Here is a 7,897-nt window from a genome sequence, read left to right as displayed (position 1 = left end):
CCAGGGTTCTGAAGATATGTGGTCTGAGGTCAAAACATGGTTCCATCAACTTACTGCTGAGTGACCATGGGCAAATCATGTAACTTTCCTATGCCTCAATTAGATTCTCTGTAAAATGGTCATAATAATAGCACCTGCCTCATAAGGTTGTTGTATGGATTAAATTAATGGGAACAGTAAAGGCAAGACCTGGCAGTCACAGGCACTTAAAGAGTTATAACTAGAGTTTGCTTTGTCAATATGATCAAACTATAAAAATTTACAAGAAAGTGAGTTAAATAGGTTCCCCTACATATTAATAATTGTGTACTTAGAACACAGAATTTAAAATAAATGTACAACCAGGAAAAATATTTGCAATCAAATGTGACAGACAAATAATTAAATTTCTTTATAAATAATGATCTCATTCAATTTATATTATCTTAGAATGTAAAAATATAATTCACAGAAAAAAATACAAATGACTGAAAAGTATTTTTAATTGTGTCAGTTTTACTAACAAGCAAGGAAATGTAGGTTAACAAATAATCCTAGATCCTTCCTTTCATATCAAAATAATAATAATAACAATCATAATAATGAGTAAGAGGCAAAAATGAGAAGACTCTGTGCAGATGAGGGAATGATAAACTAGAGGCACGCATGTTCTGTTTCTATGAAGATATTGGAGCAACACTAAACAACATGTAGCAAATATTTTTAAATGTCCATTCTACTAATTTTAGTTCTGAGACTCTATTCAAAGGGAAGAATCAGACATGTAGACAACAAAGAATGTACAAAAATAGAAAATAAAGCATTATTTATAGACATGAGAAGAATATGAATGGGGGCTATTATTAAGTAAATTGTGGTTTATTCATATAAAGGGATATTATTCAGCCTTTCAAATAGTATTTAGAGAGTTTTAGAAATACTCCCATTATAACAAAATACTTACATTATAACAAAAATGAAAAGGTGCCATATCGTTTAGACAATGCTATTTCAAATATATAAATACTACAGGATAAGACAACTAAATGTGTTAACCTTAACATCTCTTATGCTGCCGTGTGTATTTAGAAATTCTGTTCGTTTAGGTATTTTTAATTTTTAATTGTGACAAAAGACATATAACGTCAAATTTACCATCTTAAGCATATTTAAGTGTACAGTTCAGTAGTGTTAAGTACATTCACATTGTTGTGCAACAGATCACCAGAACCAGCTCATTTTGCAAAACCGAAACTCTACCCATTTAACAACATCTCCTCATTTCCCTCTCCCCCCAGCCTCTGGAAGCCAGTATTCCACTTTGTTTGATGAATTTGACTATTTTAGATACCTCATATAAGTGGAATCATACAGTATTTGTCTCTTTGTGACTACATTTAACTTACATAGTGTCCTCAAGGTTGATCCGTGTTGTAACATGTGACAGAATTTCTTTCCTTTAAGGTTGCATATGGTTCCATTGTGTGTATATATGATGTTTTATTTGTCCTTCTTTCGATGGACTTCTGGGCTGCTTCCACTTACTGACACCGTGAATTGAATAATGCTTCCATGAACATGGCTGTTCAAATATCTCTTCAAGACTCTGCTTTCAATTCTTCTGAATATATACCCAGAAGTGGGATTGATGGATCATACGGTAGTTCTATTTTTAATTTTTTAAGGAACCAGCATACTGTTTGCCATAGTATTTTCATCCCACCAACAACGCACATAGGTTCCAATTTGCCCACATCTTTGCCAACACTTGTTATTTTCATTTCTTTTTTTATTAGCCATCCTGATGGATGTGAGGTGGTAGTTCATTGTGGTTTTGACTTGCATTTCTCTTACAAGTTCTGATGTGGAATATCTTTTCATAGAATTGTTGGCTCTTTTATATATTTTTGAACTTGCAAAATGTTTAGAATTAACATGTATTATTTTTGTATCAAGCAAACAAAACACTATGAACACAATTAGGCTCAGTTTGGCCTCTGGTTTTGTGACATTAACAAGAGCAAAAAAAGCTTTCTTTTTCCAGGCCCCCAAATCCCCATTTGTGAAATAAGAAGGCTATACTAGCTAATCCCATCTGTGGCTCTTTTTAAATGAAGGAAATAATCTTTCCTCATTTTCTTCAGTGTTGTAAAAGTAGTTGCACTTATAAATCTCCCCAATTTTGGAATTTTTCTGAGAAGAAGAGGTGGGTGGGTAAATTGATGATTTGGTGGTAGTTTTTCCAGCATTTCTACTTCATTTAACATTTTTAGTGCCCCAACTCTGTAGAAGGCATTGGACCAGGAGCCAAGAATAGAGAATAATGCAGTCAGGACCCTGGCCTGTTGAGTTACAAGTCAATTTGGACAGGCAAGCTTATAAGTAAATAATTACAATGCAGCTTCAAGTTGATGTAATACATGTATAAATAAGGTTCATTGGTGTGACCAAGAAGCAGACATCTGCTTCTAAGATGCTAAAAATGTGAAGATTCATCTAATAGTGGGGAAAGGCTCATAATAGTTGTCCCCTAGACCTTGTTGTTTACAAAATCCATGGCATTCAAATTTAGTGAGAAGAAATGTAATATTTACCCAGCAAAGACAAAGCAGAATTTCCATGAGCATTTAACCATTACATTTTTTTTAAACTAACAAATGGCTAAAATGTTTTCCATTCAATCAAATGGTATTTTAGAAATTGTGGTCTACACAAAGGATGTCTCTTGCTGGGCAGAGTAATATAATACATTCTGTGTGGAGTAGGAAACTTTAATGATATATGCAGTTTTGTTATTAAAACTGAGTTATATATTTTGCTCTGCTCTGGAAAATTGTGACCCAGTATAACATATCTTCACATTGTTTATAACTTGAGGAAAATCAACATTTCGGGTTCCCAGTTCACACAGTAGGAATTACATTTGTTTTGGCCAAACATAATTTATATAACTGCAAGGAACAATAAAACATGAACTCTACAGTGTTTTCTTACCTAAAAATAATATAGACCTTGTAAAATTGAAGAGATTATTATTATAAAGGAAAAGACAGTAACTTAAAAGGCTGAAGCTCATTTTACAACACTCTTTAATGCCTGTGCAAATAGGCAGACACCTGTGTCCCCATTTTCCTTGACCCTAGCCACAGGAGTGAGATTCCACACAGTAATAAATAACCTTACAAATAAAACTTTGAAATATAATTTGCTTGAACAAGCCCAGTTCTTCTATGTTCAAAAGTCATTTTCAAAGTGACTTCTTAAAATGACTCAGTATTCTTTATTCCCGTGCCTACAAAGATCTTTTGCATATGATGTAAGCGTCTAATCCATCTTGTTAATAAGGCCCCAGTTAGTGAAGGGGCCAGTCTATATTTACAAGTTGAGAGTGAAATGAATGAATGAATTGATCAATCAATCATTCAATCAATAATTAGGCATTTATCTTTAAAGTCAACTAGCCTATGCAGGAACTGACTCTGCTACTTCAATATGAGAATATAAAATGTGATCCTGTTTTCAGAGACATGGGAATGACGAGGGAGGAGAGTGAAACTTCCTTTGAGGAGACATGTGCAAGAGTCATACTGAACACATATCATAAAACTGCTGAATGCCAAGTCGATCAGACAAGTAGAAAAAGCTTTGACAGTTTGTGGGCAAGTACTGTGTTCAAGGAACTGGTCCATTGTATCTTATTTAATCTCTAAAGTCTAAACCATTCCACAAAGTTGACAGAATTATCATTATTTTACAAGTGAAGAAATTAGGGTCATTAATTTTAAGTGACAGGTTCCAAATCACATAGCTAAGTATGTAGTAGAGTTGACCCTAGACCATGAGTCTTCTGGTTCTACATACTGCAGTAGTCGTTCCACTACACCACTGGAGAATCTGCTGGGTGAACACTGTCCGCTGGTACCGTCACAGCATAATCAGATGACAGGTGGGTCTAGCATTCCTACTACATGACACCTATGTATTCATGCAATTTTTACCTTTTCTCATGCTCAGAACTTTTTCACTTACAGAGCAGATTTTCCTGCCCTGTGATTCGCTTAAATTTCAGATTCTTCAGATTCCAGGTGTAATTTTTGACTTGTTCTTTTAAGTCTTAATATCTATTTCAAACTGGGATTTGAGTTATATTTAATAGTTTTATGGTTTCTAATTGCACTGATTCTTTTTTCTAAAGCAATCCATTCTTAATACTTATTTAGAGAGAGAGTCCTAAGGAATCCTAAATGGTGCAGACTTTTTTCTCAGGAGCCAACATGAGAGTCCATTTTCCTTTAAAAACAGTTTGCAGCCTCTCCAGGCATTGAATCATCTGGCTTGGGGCCAGGCACTAGAGGGTGCTTTAGAAATATTATTTGATGATGAACTCGCATGTCCGCTTGCTTTTCGGAAATCATTCCTGTAAATCACGGCTTTGAAAACTTGTCAGCATTTTGCTCTTTCTTTTGTGGATTTCTTCAAAGGGAGAAAGAATGCCTGAAAAGTAAACAAAAAAGTCATAACTGCACCCCAAGGAGAGTGGAATAGAAAAAAATTATAGATACTGATAGACATAGAAATATTTCTGCAAGATAGAAAGAGAACCCTGTGGATAACTCACAAAGAGTCTACTGGAACCTTATCAGTCGACTGGGCTTTGTCAGAGTAAAGCAGGTTTGTGAAGGGGCCAGGGCAACATGTGTTCCTCCCTATTCCACACCCTCCTTTTCTGGAAGCTTGCTGTAAGCATAACACCTCACATCTGTATAAGACTTCTCCCTCTTTTTCTTTAAAAGGCACTTTTACATCTATTAAGTCTCAAGTGATACTCAATAACCTGTGTGCTAAACATTACTATTCCTATTCTCTAGATGGAAAAAGAAAAAAAAAAAAAAACCCTGAGATTTAATGAGGATAATTATTCCACTCAGACCCATCAGGCTAAGTGGCAGAATCAGATTTTAATTATAGGACTTTTTTTTCTAGTATATATAGGGCAGCAGCCCCATTCTTCTTCTTTCATACTAGTAACATTTTTCCATACGGGTAACACAGCCATGTTTCTTCCCTTCTTCCTTCAGACTTTGTCACCACATTTATCTTTTCTCATTAATGTCTTCACATTTTAAGTAAAAATAAAACACATACACGACAAAAACCAGAGGGCATCAAATATAAAACAAAGACCCACACACCTCTTCTGCTGTTAAAAAATGGATAACCTGGTAGGGATGCTCAAAACATCCGTGGCGATTATAGTCTGAAGCACAATGAAGTAGAGCCACGAGTGAGCTATCATATAGGATCTGGGGTTTCAGAGGAGGCAGAACTCTAACTGGGAAGATCAGAAAGGGTTTTTTAGGACAAACATGCTTTTCTTCCAGGTCTTGAAATACAGCAAGAGTCCAAAAGAGCACCCCAAGCTTTGGAATAGCAAAGACAAAACTGGCAAAGCTCAGGGCATTTGCAGAAAGCAATGCATATTCAAGTTATTGGAGGATTGCTTGCCTGAGGAGGACCACAGGGCAGAGAGGCTGGGAAACAGGCTTTTAACCAGGTTCTAGGGCAGTTCTGGCCGATAAAACTTTCTGAGATGATGGAAATGTTTTATAATCAGCATTGTCTGACACAGTAGCCATGGACCACATGTGTCTATTGAGGACTTGAAAAGTGGTTGCTGTGACCAAGACATTGGACATTTGGTTTGATTTAATTTTAATTTTAATGTAAAAGCCACATGTGACTAGAGCCTACCATTTTAGACAGAGCAATTCCAGGCGCCTTGGATGGTAGACTGAGGCTGTCACAGAATTTTAGGTTTATCCAGGGGAAACAAGTGCTTGCTGACTGGAGGAGAGAGATGGACTGAGAGAATGTGGGGAGGCTGAGGTAAGAAAAATAAGAGGTGGAAGAATTGAAAGTTGGGATCATAGGAGATGCCAGGTTATAATCGTGGCACTGTGAACCACAGGATTCAAAATGCAACTGCTTGCACTCATTCATGTCATAAAGGTTTGTTCTTCACCAGATTTATGCACTCCTCCAATGTCAAAATGACGTCCATTCTTTCATCTCTTAATCAGTAGCTAGTAGTCAGCACTGTGTCTTCCACAAAACGTTCTGCATGTGACTTTTTTTTGTCAAATTCAACCAGTTATGTGTTTATATGTCATAGTTAAATTAAAATATCCATTGTCTAAACTGGATGGAAGTGATAGGAGTGGAGGTCATTGATATTCAGTCATTTAAACACAACATATATAACAGGTAAACCATTAAAAATGCATTGGCTTGTGCGTGTGTGTGTGCGTGTGCGTGTGTGTGTATGTTTGTTTATTTCACCCAAATCTTTCTCTATCTCTAAAGCACTTAGAATTCAAAAACTCCAACATGGTTTGTCAGACACATAATCTGTATTCTTTTAAACCCGTAAGAAATGACATTCTTGTTTCAGCTTTATCAGTTTCTTAGATATTGAATATGATATTCTGTAAAACTAGCCAGTGCCCACTCCTCCTTCTAAGGCTGAAAGGGTTATTAAAACAAAAACAGAAAATTGGGGTCCTCTAGACTGTAAGAAATTGATCCCCCAAAGATTTAAGATCATGCTATCAAAATCACAACTAGACACTGGTGCCCAAGTTGGCAAATGGTTTTCCTACAATACTTTGCACAGAAGAAAAGAATAAAACAGCAGCAGCAATGACAGTGAACACCTCACACCCGGCACCACAAGCTCAACCGCCAACTTTTTTTTTTTTTTTTTTTACCTGCAGATGGATTCACCATTTGGGTGCCTTCTCAAATATGTCTTAAATATTTCCGTGCTGGTGAATTCTCATGTGTGGTTCTCTTGGGGATGACTGGGCACTGAATAGCCCTCCGTGCAAACTGGGTTATGAGCCAATGTTTATTCCATGACCTGGCCTCTCTTCTACTACCCAAGAATCTGAGAAAAAGACACAGGCTTTCAGAAAGAAGGATGGGCACGCCGGTTAGTTTTTTCTTAATACTCATTCAGATGGCACCTTGGCTAACCACGCCTGATGCAGATGGAGTGGGTTTTTCCAGGTCTCCAGACAAGGGCTATTGGCGTTCTGACTCCCCAAAAGTCTCACTTTGGAGGCATAAATTCATAAATAACCTCTTGCCAAAATTGCCAAAATCTTTTCCTTATGTTTTTAGACCTGAAGGGAAAGTGAAGATCAGCTTAACAGCTACTGGAGTATCTTGGAGATGGAACTCGAGATTTGTACTTAAATGTGTTCTTTGCTCATGACAATGAAAATCTTGAAACCTCCAGAGATACTGTTTTCTAGCATCTTAATTTCATCCAAATTGTATGTTTCTTTGAAATATTGGCAGCAGAACTTTTGCAAAGGTTTTAGCTCTGAATCCTCAATTACAATTTTATTGTTTGAGTTTTCTTACCAAATTAAAAAAAAAAACCCATGATATGTAATCATGTCTTTTTCCATGCCTTTACTTGAATTCAGGCAATTGACTACATAAACTAAGGAAAACAGTGCAGTTATTAACAGCATTGTGTTAGTTAATGCTAGAATTGTTCCTCCAGTCACAGAATCCTAAGATCTTAAAATTGACCTTAAAGGAAGCCACCTTAAATCATTCTTACAAATGATGGTACTATTGAAAGTATTAAATGCCTGGGAGCAGAAATGGGAAGAATGCTCGCTCATGTTCTGTTTTTTTGTTGTTTTTTTTTTTCCCAAATGTCCAAGTAGCCAAGTCTCTGGTATGTATCAGAGGAACAGGCAATTTTCAGAGTGAAGTCAGCTGAAAAGTATGCAGATGGCAGTGTAAATGCTAGGAGAGTTTGGAGGAAAATATGCCAACTATGTGCTGTTTTGCTATAGTAAGTAAGTAAGTATAGAACCATCGCTTCAATGTCACGGGCAAG

At 36.4% G+C, this 7,897-nt stretch overlaps 1 long non-coding RNA gene across 7 annotated transcripts in view; it reads right to left on the bottom strand.

Moving 5' to 3' along the window:
* Positions 1 to 464: 464 nt before the first annotated feature.
* LOC105092987 (uncharacterized) overlaps positions 465 to 7,897 on the bottom strand; it is a 283,085-nt gene continuing 275,652 nt past the window's right edge. For all 7 annotated transcript variants that reach the window (XR_010384265.1, XR_010384267.1, XR_004141452.2 and 4 more), the window contains 2 exons: positions 6,747 to 6,925; positions 465 to 4,473 (listed from right to left, as the gene is read on the bottom strand). This is a non-coding gene — a long non-coding RNA (uncharacterized LOC105092987). The remainder of the gene's footprint in view (positions 4,474 to 6,746; positions 6,926 to 7,897) is intronic.

This window comes from Camelus dromedarius, chromosome 15 (genome assembly GCF_036321535.1).
Source record: "Camelus dromedarius isolate mCamDro1 chromosome 15, mCamDro1.pat, whole genome shotgun sequence".
Taxonomy (NCBI): domain Eukaryota; kingdom Metazoa; phylum Chordata; class Mammalia; order Artiodactyla; family Camelidae; genus Camelus; species Camelus dromedarius.
This window is presented reverse-complemented; position numbering and strand designations above follow the sequence as displayed.